Source organism: Podarcis filfolensis (genome assembly GCF_964270895.1).
Source record: "Podarcis filfolensis genome assembly, chromosome: 15".
NCBI classification, from domain to species: domain Eukaryota; kingdom Metazoa; phylum Chordata; class Lepidosauria; order Squamata; family Lacertidae; genus Podarcis; species Podarcis filfolensis.
In genome coordinates this window covers 26,439,200-26,452,924 of record NC_139618.1, presented here as the reverse complement: position 1 = coordinate 26,452,924, position 13,725 = coordinate 26,439,200, and the positions used below count along the sequence as shown (strand labels likewise).

The 13,725-nt window shown below is 43.3% G+C and overlaps 1 long non-coding RNA gene across 1 annotated transcript; it reads left to right on the top strand.

Annotated features, from left to right (window-relative positions):
- The first annotated feature begins 2,085 nt into the window (after positions 1–2,085).
- LOC310750786 lies at positions 2,086–12,849 on the top strand. The gene is made up of 3 exons (XR_014542273.1): positions 2,086–2,278; positions 9,363–9,434; positions 12,499–12,849. It is a non-coding gene; the product is annotated as an uncharacterized lncRNA (long non-coding RNA).
- Positions 12,850–13,725: the final 876 nt, after the last annotated feature.

Here is a 13,725-nt window from a genome sequence, read left to right as displayed (position 1 = left end):
TCTGCCTTTGAACCCTTTGCTCTACTGCTTTCAAGGCTCAGCGGGTTCTGGGAGAGGGGTGATCTGGTATGCTTTCTAAAGACACTGTGTCCACCAGCTGTTGCTCTCCTGGTGCTTCCTCCTCCTCCTCCTCTCCCGTTATTTTCCAGCTTTCCCCCTCATCTTCCTCTGAGCTGTGACCTTCCTCAAACCCCTATTGTAATTCTGAACTGTCTTCTTCTTTTCTGGAAGGGACAGACTGGGCAGGCGGTCTCCACCATTCCTCCTCTGCTCAGTCCCTTACAATTGGCCATAATGGACTCCACTGCACCCAGAAGTTCCAGCACAATAGGAAGTCATTCTGCCAACACCTCTCTGGTCTAAGCTTGCATTGATTCACTTAAAAAAGAAAAGGCTGTGCCTGGAAAGAGTGAACAAAAGGTAAATGCAGATAAACTCTGAGCTAGGGTTATTTGTTGCTGAAGCAACATCCCAAACTTGTTCCAAGTTGAGCACCACATGGAGCTGTCCATCCCAAATGTCTTCCCTCATCCCTCTGTCTATTGCATCCATCACCTGGACCAGAATGGTCACTGGCTTTGATGATGCTCTGCCAGGGATCCAGAATGGATTTTTCATATTTCCTTAGGACAGAAACAGATCCGTGTCCCCTTGGCAGTGAGATGATCTTCAACACTCTCAGAAAACACCTCTCAAGGTTCCTTGTCAAATCATCACTAAGAGTTCCTTCAAGTACAATTTCCCAACATTTCTGAATTTATTTTTTGAAGACGTTCCGAATGGTGAACTCTTCTAACCCATCTTAGGTCACTTTGCCATTGTTTATTGAGCAAACACTAATAGGGTGTTAAGAGTATCTGAGTCGATCACATGGATGGAATAATGTTGGTGGTCTCTGGAGTATATCAGGCACAGAATCTTGGTGACCTTTGTGGACGATGAAGCACTCACCATCCCTGAGTTCCTACTATTTCACCCTGGGGAGTGCCTTGGTATGTACATTTTTCACACGTCTGTGACAGCTCCCTTGTGAAAATGGATGTGGAAATGGTGTCATAAAATGGCATCCTGTGAAGTGTCAACTGGGTGACAATGGCAGAAGAAGGGAAGTGAATGAGGGTGAGAGCAAGTCAAGAATAGAATTTGGACCCTGTCCTTGAAGAGAGTATCCTGGGAAAAATACAAATTGTATCAGGCTTGCTAAACAGATTAGGAGCAACCAACCATTCCAAAGCAACTTCTCTTGACTTGAATTCATTTGCAGGAAACTTAAACTTATCTTAATTCTCATATTTCAACATTTTCACAATATGGATTTAGGAGGTTTGAGGATGTGCACATAATTGCATTTGCAGTACTTAAGCATGTATTAATTAACTGCATTATCATTTTCATAGATTATGGGGGGAGCTTTGAATTGCCTTTTGTGGGGAATGTTAAGCAATAATGGGTTTGTAGCTGGGAAATTAATAGCTAACTAAACTGTCCTTTTGATAGCATTCTTCTGATGGGAAAAGTTAAGCTTGCCATGCTCATATAAAAAAATATGCAATTTATTATTGATTTACTAGCAAAAGGTCACCAAACTTGAGGGCATATTGGCGGGGGGAGATCTTTATATTGTTTCAACATTCCCTATCCCTACAACAAATCTCCCTGCCCCCGCCTTAACAGGCATTCTACAAAGAGGCATATTATTGCAAAAGGCAGAAAGGGAATATCCCAAGCACATGTAAGAGTTCCACGTTTACGCTTTTCCCTCTGCCTAGTAAGCCGTTCCAAAAAGATCTGATTGAAAAAGGCAGTGATGCCAACAGGCAGACAATTTTGTCATTTTCGAACCCTGCCTAGCAACAGAGCAAAGTTGCTTTAACACCGTAGATATGCCCCGACCCAGAGCTTTGTGTGTATGGAATGTAACTTTATTCATGGATTTATATACTAAGATGAGAGGGGAAAGAGTTTCAGAAGCTGCTCGCCCATGGCATTATGATAGAGCATGGGTCCTATGGCATTATGATGTCAGGTGACTGACAAATTGGTGGCCCCGCCTACTTGTCAGTGTTGGCCTGTGGGGAAGAGGCAGATAAAGCTCTGGTCCACTGAGCCAAGGAAGGTTCCCTCCCTCTGACATAGGAGATGGTGTAAATCAGCATCAAATGACAGTACATCACCACCACCAGGAGCACCAGACAGGGTGCCATTGCTCCAATGCAAGACCTCTCAATCTCTCTACCTCAGGTTTCCTCAGGGAGAAGATCAATCATCTGTAGAAGAGGTATTTATTTATTTATTTGACATATTTATATAATGGCTACTAACTGAAGTACAGTGGTACCTTGGTTCTCAAAATTAATCCCTTCTGGAAGTCCTTTCCAAAATCAAAGCATTCCAAAACCAAGGTGCGCTTTTCCATAGAAAATAATGCAAAATGGGTTAATCTGTTCCAGACTTTTAAAAACAACCCCTAAAACGAGACCACTGATAAATAAAATGAAAGCAATAATCAATGTACTGCAGTCACACAATCAATCAATCAATCAATCAATCAGTAGCTGAACTAGGTTCCACACAGTCACAAAAACAAAACAAAAAAGCTGCAAAAACAAAAATGCAAAATAAATAGCAAAACCAGACAGACCTTAGCATGGCACTCAAAATGGAAGTGTGGCACTCAAATTGGAAGTGTAACACTCAGAAATGATACAGTGGATTGTAAGGAACAGCAGTATGCAATAAGAGGGTAACAAACCAGAAATGGAAGCTGAGGGAAGCCTGGGAGGGAAGGGGTGAAGATATGTAATATGTATGTTAGTGATATGAGATGTTTGTAATGACAGAAAAGAAAGTTAATAAAAAATGGAGCATGTTTGGCTTCCAAAAAAAGTTCGCAAACTGGAACACTTACTTCTGGGTTTGCAGTGTTTGGGTTCCAAGTTGTTTGAGTACCAAGGCATTTGAGAACCAAGGTACCACTGTACTTGAAGCAACTTACAGTATTTTAAATTCTCTCCCCCCCCCCAATAAAATCATAGTGGGGGTGGTGAGCCAACAGGCTTGGTCAGCAGCACCTTGAATGAACTGTGTGTGCATCCTTGAACTCTTTCCCAGAATGCTTTGCAGCCTGCCAGGCTTCTGTGGTAAAGACACAAGAGGGGCTCTCAACAGGCAGCCCAATGCTTCTCAAGGGGAGATAGATTGACAGCTGGCAACTTCATCACTGAAATGCACGTGGGTGCTATTGTGGAGACAGGGAGCACAGTGCAAGATCTGGGCTTTCCTCCACCCAGAATAGAGTGCTGGATCAGAGCCCTATTCCTTTTTGTGCTTTCCTGGGATCTGCTACAAAGGTGTTATCATGCAGAACCACACTAGAGCTCCAGACAATTCAGAGGATGAAGTATTTGCATACTTAATGGGGTCTACGGTTAGGAGGAGGATTGCTCCAGGAAATTGTGACCCATCAAACGACACCCGAATCATCCTTCCCTCAATGCTCATGGCAAGGAATAGGTTTTCGTGATGAAGTGAAGCTGGCCAAGAGATCGACTTTTAAAGCCTCATTGAGCCTAATGTGCTGCAACAGTCTCCTAATTAAAAACCATTTGTGCCACTCTTTGGGACATCAGTTATCACCATTTTAGTGGAGGAACATTAACTAGCTTTTAAAGGAGCTGATGCAACTTTGTTGCTTGAAGGGCTTCTGGGACTTTCTGCATCCTCCGGAGCCAGAGAGAGAGGGGGCGGGGAGAGAGATAGAGATAGAGATAGATAGATAGAGAGAGAGAGAGAGACAGAGAGAGAGAGAGAGAGAGAGAGAGAGTCATCTCAGCAAACATCTCTTCACAACATCCCATGCACTGAGTGGGGAAGTGGTGGAGGGTTCTCTGCATAGGTAACAGGACTTACCAACTCTCAACTCCTGAGCCATATGACACATCGCTGGAAGAGGAAGAGAGCACTCCTTTAGACTTTAATATATGCTGGGACCAGAAGTTGTTTACTCTTCCTAGTTGGGTTTCTGGGGCAGCCACTAACATTTGCCTATTTGTTCCATTTCAGGCTTGAATCCTGCTGACTCCAGGAGTTTGGATCCCTTGTCACAGATTTGTGCTTCCTCAGGCAAAGGGACCCTATGTTAGTTACCCCTGGGGGGTGTCCCTAAAGATGGTCACATGCCCAGAAGCCACCATCAGAAGGTAGAGAAGTGCTTTATCTTCTGAGTAGCTCCCCCCACCTTTCCTGTGAACTCCCCCTGCCAAGTGTGTGTGCTTCTGTGCAAGGAAAAAAAGGCCTTCATTTATATAGCATCTTCTGGGAATTTCACTCTTTGAGACATGTGTTTCCATTAAACGCTTCTTATCTGCTCAACAGCATGTGTTTCAATTGCTGCAAGTCAAAACCCGTCAGTTTCCCTGACAAGCTGATGGTGTGCCATCCATCTTGGGAAATGAGAACAATTTGATCAACTTCCTGCTTATCCCTCTTTCTCTCTCTCGCCTGGGGCTTCTGCCAAGATGCTGCTGCTGACTCATTTAGGGATTTCAAGCATCCCTTAGGAAACTTCTGAGCAGAAAACTTTAGCTGTGCTCGGCTGTTCCCTTCTGGGGGAGAAAGGCAGCTGCAGATGCTGCCTCTGTGGTCCTCTCTGAAAATGGGAAAAGGGGAATAGAAATTGCCATTAAGACTCGTGCACTCCTGCACAGTGCTGGAAAAGTTTTTATAGATGAATGCTCTTCAACATCATTCAGACACAAGTTTTTAATTTCTGGCCCTTTCCAAAGTGTACTCTTATGCCTGATTGTTAATTTCTGCATTCAATTTGTAGAGTTTGCAATGTTATATTTTTAAAAGAACAGAAACTGACATTCAGTATTGATTGATGGATTGATGGATTGAATTTATATACCACCCTAAACCCGGGGGTCTCAGGGCGGTTCATAGAATAAAATGAAGATATAAAACCACAATATACCTAATAAAAATAAACACAACAACTCAATAGCCGCCCCAAACCCCCCACATTTTAAAAGGGCATAGGATGTAAATCAGATCAACCAAAGGCTTGGTTTGCCTGGCATCTGAAGGTGTATAATGAAGGCGCCAGGCAAACGTCCCTGGGGAGAGAATCCCATAGATGGGGAGCCACTGCAGAGAAGGCCCATTCTTGTGTTGCCACCCTCTGGACCTCTTGAGGAGGAGGCGCACAAAGGAGGGCCTTAAAGATGATCTCAGGGCCCAGGTAGGCTCACATGGAAAGAGGCGGTCCTTGAGGTACTGTGGTACTGAGCCATTTAGGGCTTTATAAGTCAAAACCATTTACTTTCCCTCTGTCCTTAATATCACATGATATGGGTGTTGTATGTGTGTGTTGATATCTGACCAGAAGCATTTGCTCTCTGAACCAGCCTTTGATGCACCCGCTACCTCAAAGGTCCCAGCATTAGAAGAACTGGTGGTTCCAGTGCCTTTATGGCCTGAAGAGGGTACATGACTGTCTTCGGACTCCAGTGGCTCCAGCTTTGGGGTCCTTAGTAAAACCATGGCCTCCACTGCACCACCAGAGTCCAAGGCTCATAAATGAGCTTGGGCCCCTTTGAAAATAATAATAATAATAATAATAATAATAATAATAATAATAATAATAATAGACATCAAACATTAAAAACTTCCCTTCAGATGGCTACCTTCAGATGTTTTCTAAAAGTCAGGTAGTTGTTTATTTCCTTGACATCTGATGGAAGGGCGTTCCACAGGGCTGGTGCCACTACCGAAAAGGCCCTCTGCCTGGTTCCTTGAAGCCTCACTTCTCTCAGGGAGGGAACTGCCAGAAGGCACTCGGAGCTGGACCTCAGTGTCAGGGCTGAACGATGGGTGTGGAGACGCTCCTTCAGGTATACTGGGCCGAGGCCGTTTAGGGCTTTAAAGGTCAGCACCAACACTTTGAATTGTGCTCAGAAACATATTTGGAGTCAATAAATAAAAGACCCACTCATCAGGGCTGGGGCTATCTGTTCAAAAGAAGCTGCAGTTCCATTCAAGACTCAGTCTGTGTTTGTTCTACTTGGAACTGTCCGGGGTGCTACTCACATTGCTTGTTTGCCTTTGAGACGTGGAGCTTGCTTTTCTGGACTTAGCTTATGGTTTCCATGACCTTGCCTTGCTGGGACTTGTATTTTGCTTAACCTGAGACCACTGCTTGGAAGAGAGAAGATGCTCATAGGTCTTCCTTAGCTTTGCCAAGGTGTGCAAAACTGGGGGCAGGTGGGCATTGAGAACTGTAGAAACAGTGATGTAAGGTAAAGGTAAAGGTAAAGGACCCCTGAACGGTTAAGTCCAGTCAAAGGTGACTATGGGGCTGCAGTGCTCATCTCACTTTCAGGCTGAGTGAGCCAATGTTTGTCCACAGACAACTTTCCAGGTCATGTAGCCAGCATGACTAAACTGTTTCTGGCGCAACAGAACACCATGATGAAAGCCAGGGTGCAAGGAAATGGCATTTACCTTCCCGCCACAGTGGTACCTATTTATGTACTTGCACTGGTGTGCTTTCGAACTGGTAGGTTGGCAGGGGCTGGGACAGAGCAATGGGAGCTCATTCCGTCACAGGGATTCGATCTGCTGACCTTCCGATCAGCAAGCCTAGGAGGCTCAGTGGTTTAGACTACAGCACCACCCGCAGTGAGAACTGTAGAAGCAGGAATGCATACCCACCTGGAGCAACTACAGGGAATTCGACACAGACTTGTGAAGGAAAATAATATTGTACCATACATTTACAGGTCTTAAGATGTAATGACACCTTTTAATGTCAATGGAATCACAGGACATGTTTTTTGTAAACAAATACACTAAAAGTAGATAATTATGCTCAGAATTGGAAAACAGAGATCTTACCAACAAAGAAAGCGTGGCTGATTAAATTGATGGAGTACACTGAAATGGATAAGCTGACAGGGCAGATAAGAGATCAAACAAAACAAACATTTAGAAATGATTGGAATATATTTAAACAGTATCTGAAAGACCATTATGGAGAAGTAATTTTTTTACTAGTTTAGAATAAATCTTGTAAGAAGATATATTAAAATATAGTGGAAAAGTAGGTTACCAAATATATAGACGGGCATTCAACTAAGTAAAATAGAGGACCCAAGTAAGAAGGGGAGGGACGTCAAGCGCAAATGGAGTACAAATGAATTAAATGATTAAGAGTATATTTTTTCTTTATTATGTTTCACAATCACAAGTTTAATGACAAGAAAAATTGTAATGTTACAATGTGATTTTATGAATGTTTGTTAAAAGAAATCAATAAAGATGAATTGCAAAAAACCCAAAACAAAAAAGTAGATAATTAAGAATTGCAACTATGAAAGCAGGTTGCAATTAAAGCAGATGCAAATCCCTGCCTGCTTGCCCTGCTTGCATTTGCTAAACGCTGTGGGAATGTTAAGGATAGTAGGAGAGGATATATTGACTAAAGATTATCCTTCCTTCATTCACGCTAGTGAGTCATGTACAGTAGCAGAGCAGATCCCCCTCAACATAGCAGGAAGCTAGTTTGCAGATTTGTTTGAATCTCTTTAGTTAAGATTATTCCTGGCATCCCCTTTGATCCCTCTTAAAAGAATCAAGACACAAGAGTCCTTCCTTAAAAGTAACAAAAAGTTTACTCACATTCAGTTCACAGTACAATCTCTGAAGGCAGACTTTAGCTTGTAGTTACAGAACATTGTGTGAGTTCATCCCTTATGGGGATTGAGCCCATGTGCTGCTGGCTGAGAGCCAGCAGACAGCAAAATACATTCAGAGAACAGCATCAAGCAAACAAAATGGCTGCAGGAGAGCAGCATGGCATCAAGAGAGAGAGATGGCTGCATGACTCGGCTCTTTTATGGAGTCAGCCAGGGTCACACCCATCTCCCTGGTCACATACAGGGGGCGGATACTCCAGACCAGTGGAACAGGAAGTAATACTGACTGGAGTAACATCCCCCTGCTTGTGCCCACTCTAGGGAAACAAGGAATGTTGTATTTGACTGCTCCAATGGCTTACATCCCACAAGAACATTGTACTAGTGGATCTCTGGGTGGCTTGCAGTAGATCAACACAAGCTCCCAATTGTTTAACAGCAACATCGTGGTAATCATTTGTGTGTTTTTGATGTATGGAAGGACTGTGAGATGTGTCTAATTCTGGTGCTCAAAAATTATTTATTGGCTAAGAATTATTTAATTCTAAGCACATCTTTTTCGTGGATTACAGCCCACAAAAGCTGGAAGCCCTGAATAAATACAACACAGCTTTGAGGGATAGAGGCAAGGCAAGAGTTCCAGTTCAAGGCAGCACCTTGGACAGCTTCAAATGACACTCAGGCTGGCTTCTGTCACAAGTAGGCTTGGATGTTGTTTCAGCAGCAGATAGCACTAGACTTAAATAAGGCAGTCACGCTTAAATAAAGCAGCCACTCAGGCTGGGAAGTGTCTCTTGTAGTTAAACGAACCTTGGCTGATTTAGCAAATGTTGGTTCCTGTGCTGTTTAGGAGACTGCGGTTCCTTGGTGGTTTCTGGACTGGAGTCCCCAGATGGCTGCACAGGCCATGGAGGTGATGAGTTGCTCATGTGGTGAAACTTCTGGAGAAGTAGGGTCATCCAGGCTTGGCACTGAGGTTCCCCACCACTACCATAGAGATTTGTTCAGTGAGAAAGATAAAATATTAAGGGACTACTCACATGGCTAGAGAGGCACTGTGTTGTAGTTCTAACTAGCAACCTAAAGAACTTCTAAGAGAAATATATGACATGCTGTTAATTCCTGCCCCCCAGTTTCTATTCTTATTTCACTCAGAATGAGTTTTAGGATTATAAAGAAAAATAACTGCTAATATAAAATCTTTATATTAGCATCTAATGTAAAATAAGCTTCTTTGAAAGTCTATTACAGATGATACTTGAATAAGATTTATCATTCTAATTTGGTCTTATTGGTAATATGGTACATTTAAACTCTGGTTTTATATATTGCTGGTGCTGGGGCTCAGGTATTAATAATGACTGTATACAATATCCCTCTGGAGCCTTTGCATTTATTGCTGGGATGTGGGAGAGCTAAAGAAGATGTCAAATGGATTTTAAATATAATAACACTAAGAGGGAAGATTGAAGGATGATGGGAAAACACCAGACGGTCCAACAAAAATAGAAATCTAATGGAAACTTTGGCTAGGGCCAGATTTAACAAAACTAACCAATTTTAATTGGGAATAGTTTTGAATGCAAACGGGCAGGTATTTCTTCATTTTGGAAACTAATATCGAGCTGGCAAATTTTGCTCCATCCTTTCTTTGCTTCGCCACAGGTGCCTTTAATTATTTGCGATCATACTGACTATGAACTGCCATTTCTCCAAGGGACGTTTTCTCTACCGAATGTAACTTTATCATGATTAATTATAGGTAAAGAGAGGGAGTTAAAGAGGAGGAGGGAGTACTGAGTGAGAAGGCTGAGGAACTAAACTCACAGCATCTAAGGACAAAGCATTTTTCATGTTGTTGATTTATGCACCTTCACAAAAACATTTACTTAAGGCAGAACCGAGAATGGTTAGCTATAGGCTGGTTCACACATTAACTGAATATGGGTACAAGCTGACTCTACCCATGCACAACTGGTTCTGTGAAAGTGTATATACTGATGTGTACACAGACTGTGGAGAGGGAAGTCTCCCCATAAAAATCTTAAGTTTAGTATATGTTCACATGTGGTGGGGGTGTAAATACGTACAATCATTTTGGCAAAGGGTGTTTAAGGAGATATCAGAAATCACGGGGTTAAAGCTGACCGAAAGTCCACAGGCAGCATTATTATCAATTTACAATGGGGTGGAAGGTTCACAGGCGATGAAGGACTTGCTCACAAATTTATTGACTACTGCCTGAATTATGATAGCTAGGAATTGGAAGGGGCAAGCAAAACATAAAATGGAAGAATGGTATAAAGAGGTGTGGGATATAACTATTAATGATAAATTAACATGTGTCATTAAGGTAAGACAGGGCATATGCAGGAGAAATGATTTTGAGGAGATATGGAGGGTGTTTGTAGAATTTGTACTGTTAAAACGGAAAGGGGTCAAACCATCACAAGAGGAGTTGAAATTTTGGGAGGTTGGATAGTTACAATGGAATGGTCTTGGTGGTGGGGTGCACATTTTTATTCTTATTTATTTATGATTATTACTATTTCAAAAAAAAAAGTTTAGTAAAGGGATAGAATTTAGCTGATTTGGAGAGCATGAAGGGAAGGTGATAGAAAGTATAATAAGCCACAAAATTTAAAAGATGGTGCTGAAAAGCACCAAGATCCCCCTTTCTCAAATCACCTGTAGTCTTACCTGAACTGTTCAGGAACCCCACTGTAATTCCTCTGGGAATAGGTTTATGGCAAATTCCCAGCAAATTGTTTTACAGAAAAGTGGTTGTGGATTGTGGAAACCCCTCTATAGCTCCAGAGCTGCAAGTGAACTATTGTGGTATGAAATTGGGGAAACCTGTTAGACTCTTTACAGTCCTTCAAACCTTTGCAAGGCGAAGGAACTCGCAGAAGGCAAGAGTTCCATTCAATCAGGTTCAGTTAGTTGGAAAATTAAGAACAATTGTGGGTTGCAAAAGCCCCCCCCTTACAACAGCTGTAGAAATTGTAGCTGGGTTAGATGCGTTCAGGTTCCACTCATAAGTTTCGGGTGAGCAGCTTGTGCATTAAGTATGCAAGGCAACAATTATACATAGCTGCTTACATCAAGTCAGACCACCAGATCATTTAACTCAGTGTTGTCTGCACAGACCTGCAATGTCTCTCCAAGCTTTTTACACAGGAGACATTCAAGGATTGAACCTGGGTCCTTCTGCACCCAAGGCAGGCACTTTGCCCCTGAACTACAGCCCTGTGTCAAAGTCCTGGGATGAGCTAACTACAGAGCAGGTAGAACATAAGATGAGTTCTGCTGGATTGCACCAAGGACCCTTGTGATTAGCCAGGCAGTGCTGAGCAGCTTAACAGAAGCAAGCTATGAACACAATGGGTCTCTGCTGTTATTTGTCCCCGATGCCTGATAATTTAAATTTGAGAAGCATCAATCAAATCTCTTATTATAAGGTCACAGACCCACGAAAACACAGCATACAAAGAATAAAAGCATGAGCATTAAAATATATGCTTGGTTAAATTCCAATATACAGTGGTAATATACAGTGGTACCTTGGGTTAAGAACTTAATTCATTCTGGAGGTCTGTTCTTAACCTGAAACTGTTCTTAACCTGAGGTACCACTTTAGCTAATGCGGCCTCCCACTGCCGCCATGACCGGAGCACAGTTTCTGTTCTCATCCTAAAGCAAAGTTCTTAACCCGAGGTACTATTTCTGGGTTAGTGGAGTCTGCAACCTGAAGTGTCTGTAACCCAAGATGCCACTGTAGTACAAAGGATATAACACATGTCTTTAGAATATCACATGCTGCAAAAGGTAAAAATGAGATCATCATCTTGCAACACCTTTGAACAGAGAACATGGGCACTAGATTTGCTATTAGCTTGTTTGTATCGGCCAATAAATATTCCAGGGAACATTCCAGTGTCCTTCCAGGGTGTTTCCTCATAAGGGCACAAAGCAATTTATTGTGTTCCTCTCTCTGAAGGTCACATTCAAAGAAGGCATGGCACAGCAGTTCAGCTACTTTGTCTCCACATGGACACAAACAACCCTTGTATGGGATACCTTTGAGTTAGGGTGCCAAAGGCTGATTTTGTCGGGCACTGTGAAACGCAGCATTTTCACCAGCAAACGTTGTAGGAATCCTTTTGCTGGTGTTTGGTGCCACTTGGGAGAGAATCAGACAATGTTGGGTTTTTGGTAAAACCACGACCCCGCAGTTTAGGGCACCAAAGGCTCAGCTCATTTTGTGGAAAGGCAGTGAAACGTAGCGTTTTCACCGGATGATGACGGGTTTTCAATGAAACTGTGTTGTCAGGGGCTAGGCAGAGGAGGAGGAATTGTGGAGACCATCTCCTTATTCTGACCCTTCCAGGGAGGAGGAAGAAGAAGACAGTATAGATCTACAACAGTGGTTTGCAGGAGGTCACAGCTCAGAGACAAATGAGGGAGAAAGTGGGGAAATAATGGGAGAGGAGGAGCAGACAGAACCGGAGCAGCAGCTGGCTGACACATTGTCACTAGAAAGCATTCCAGACCCTCCATCTCCCAGAACCCGGCGAGCCTTAAAAGTAGGAGAGCAAAGAGCTCAAAGTCAGAGGACACTTAGCGGCACTCATAGAGGAGGTGGTGATGATGACAAATGAGGATGTGGAAGAGATGGGGAGGGTGGAGATTCACTCGGGACGACACCATTATCCAAGAGGCTGGGTTCTATAGTCTCTCTTTGTAAAGTTTGAAATAAAAAAGGACTAAGAAACTTCCCCTTGTATTTATACTTTCCTAGGCAAACAGCTGGGAGCCGCTGACAGTACCCTGACACCAGGCCTGCATCCTGGCCGAGAAGTGGTGCCAGGATAGGTGCTGATTTCCTGCAGATTTCCTACAAGATCTTGATAGATCTCATCAAAGTCTTGCAAGATGGCCTGCGTCCTGGCCAGGCCTGCGTGAGAATATGAAGCAAACGGTTGTTCATGTGAACAACTCCAAATCCTTACCTTGTCTGGAGTGAGACATCACTTATTTTTATTCTTGGACTGCTCTTTCGTGCAAGCATGGTAGATCACAAAAGGCGTATGGGCACATGTAAACAAATACCCATGGATCTCAGCTTTCCTGGCTTGGAGCAACACACACACACACACACACACAAACACACACACACACGCACACACACACACACAGTCTGCTGTTTTGTGCAGATCTGGTGGATTGAGAAACTTGTATTATAAATAAATAAAGGTGTGTGCTTGCAGGGAAACAGATAGGTGATTTCCTGCTAATTTCCTGCTGATTTCCTGCAAGATCTTGTGAGTTTTCATCAAAGTTTTGCAAGATGTCTAGAAGAGCAAAATATCTCTTGAGATTTGGGAGAGATCTTGCAAGCTTTTTCGGGGACCAATGCCACCACTGCTTCCCCACAAGTGGCAGTGGTGGCACAGCTGGCGGTACAGCCGCAGTACCACTGGCAGGTGGCTCAGTGGTGGTGAGTGCCCCACTGGTGGTGGTAGTGTGGCAGAGCAGGGTGGCACTTCCTGTTTTGCCTTAAGTGGTGAAATAGGACGTACCCTCCCTGATCTCAGGATTCCAGAACCTCCAGCTGTCAGTTCTAAGGCAGGCAAGGACCCACAGCCCAGGTGGGGCTCGCTAGTTTGGGGAGGAGGTGTGTGATTCCTCAGCTGGAGAAGGCTCAGGGGAGGCTCACATGCCTCATCAAGCCCAGAAGCTATAACAGGAAAGCCATCATGACTCTGTGTCCCTATTTTCTAGGGACAGTCCCAGATTTATGGTCGCTGTCCCGGTTTTAATTTGATCCCAGAATGTCCTGCTTTTGCTTAGAATATCCCTATTTTTGTTGGAGAAAGGTTAGAAGGTATGGAGTTGTGCAACCCACCAAGCCAAGGAAATAAGTAACTATACAACCTTTAGAAGACATCTGAAGGCAGCCCTGTCTAGGGAAGTTGTTAAATGTTTTATCATGTCTTTATATATGTTGGAAGCTGACCAGAGTGGC